Source organism: Cryptomeria japonica, chromosome 7, assembly GCF_030272615.1.
Source record: "Cryptomeria japonica chromosome 7, Sugi_1.0, whole genome shotgun sequence".
Taxonomy (NCBI): Eukaryota; Viridiplantae; Streptophyta; class Pinopsida; order Cupressales; family Cupressaceae; genus Cryptomeria; species Cryptomeria japonica.
The window spans coordinates 416,656,370-416,658,809 of NC_081411.1; positions in this window are offsets into that span (position 1 = coordinate 416,656,370).

Genomic DNA, 2,440 nt, shown 5'->3' on the forward strand with positions numbered 1-2,440 from the left:
TTGTAATGGATGAACTTCTCATGTTATCTGAATTTTTATCTTATCGAACGAATTTATCCTTTGTTAGTATTATCATATCATTAAGTTAATCAACTTAATTGGATTAATTAGCATGAGTTGAGTTAAGTGTTGAATCAAGTAATCACGTTGGGAAACTCTTTAGGTGTTATTTAAGTCTTTCGTTCTGTAATCTGAACTTAATGTTATCTTTGTATCTTTGATCTTGTTTTATCTTTCAAAAAAAAAAAATTACACTCTATTCTTGTGTTTTAGCTTTATCCCTTTGGGGTTTCCTAGCGAGGCATTACACATTGCATCTAACTAAATCAAATAAAGTTATATTACAATTTACATCTTGCCATGAAGGCATACAATATAATAAATACAATTGACCATGAAAGGTCCAAAATATACAAAGAATGATCCATAGCAAATGGGATCCAACTGGATAACAAAACGCTTGAATCCAAGAGCAATTGGAACACCTGTGAAGCCAACTCCGCAAGATGGAACGAACACACACCTGATGGAAAGTGGCACTACCACCCGACCATGTGGCTCCAAAAAGAACCACCCCACCATGCTAGGAGATAGGAATAAGACCCACTAGCAACCTATAGGTACGCACACACACATGGTCGAACTCACAACATCAGAATGACTCACAAGAAGTAAACTCGCAGAACATGACTCCACATCAAAATAGGTGAAATCAACAACACTACACAATAGTGACCATAAGGGAAGAGTGTCATCACATAACTTGGTATGGTTATCCTGGCAGGCCTCCATAGGTCTCGACCCCCATCATGGGTTATCCTAGAAACCTCTCCCGAACCCCCAGCCCCATCCAAGTCTCATGTGGACCCAAACAATCTTTTCGTGAAGACAAGGTTATTGGTTTTCCATTCTAGGCCTTCTCGCTGCATCTTGAGTTTGTACTAGCACTCAACCGTTAGCGAGGCATAATTATCTTACTTAGTGTTTCATCGACCAAACCCCTAATAATTTCTTTAGTTATCACTTAATTAAGCAAACTTTCGATGGGTTACCCAGCTAACCACTTTGGGTGTGGCCCTCAATTGAAAGCCACTCTCCCATATGACACTTAACCAAAAATCATACAGTATAATATGAAATTGGACATGGAGTTCAAAATGGTAGAAAACCCACTTGGCCAAACAAGCCCTTACTCGACGTAACCAACTGACAAGTCCTTGACTCAAGACATGAACAACCATGATAACCCCCACATGACAACATTTAAATAACTGGCCAAAGACTAGCAGTTTCGAAAATAAATGCGAATACAGTAATTAAAAAAAGCACGCAACTTCACTTATCTAATTTGACAATAATTTTCCATTTCTTTTAAAATAATTTTCGACCAAGGTTTTCTAATACATCTATATTTCAAAATTACATCATAAAGAAATGTCACAGCCTCGCAATAATTAACAACCAAATTATCATTTATATAATTATACATATAAGCTATACATATAAAAATATAAATTAACTTATTTATTCATTAAACTAATATTAATATTTCTCCAAAATAAAATATTATTAAATTCTCTACCAAAACAGTTTTTCTTATTTCATTTTTCCCAAAATTCTAAATAACTTATATATTATTTTAAATCACTAATTATATATATATATATATATATATATATATATATATATATATATATATATATATATATATATATATATATATATTAAAAATTATATTAATTAAATTAATTATTAAAAAAAACATTAAAATATTTATTTTTTTAACTATCCCCACGTATGGGGAGTAGCGTTGCTTGTACAGCGCTCCCCACATACCGTGGGGACAGCATTGTGCAAACAACGCTCCCCATATACAGTGGGGTAAGCGTTGCACAACGCTCCCCCTCTGTGGTGTTGTGGGGTCGAGCCCATGGCTCCCCCACGCACCACAATAAAAAAATATATAATAAATTAAATTAATTTTTTTTTAAATAACAATTAACATATTAAAATATAAAAACATAAACTTATAAATTTAATGAGTAAAAAGAACAAATTTAAAAAATAAAAAAAAGCATACAATTCTGGAAAACACATCAGAACTCTATTTTTTTTAACAGCAAGCTACAAAGCCAAATCTGGGCAAATTTCTCCAACATAACCCCACACAGGGGTAAATTCAACCAATTTTAAACACTAAATTCAAAATGGGCAAACTAATTTTACATTCCAAAACCCAAATTGAATGATTTCAATATGAAAAACAATTTTGTTTTACAACATAGAGAGACACCCCCAAATTCTAAATTGAAATTAGTTTCATTTTAACAAAATAGGGAATTGATTATGAAATGAAACCAAGGATGATCAAATGTAAAATTTAAATACTACCTTCCCTTTTTAATAGAATTTGAAGAGTTTACAAACAGGTTATTGCAAA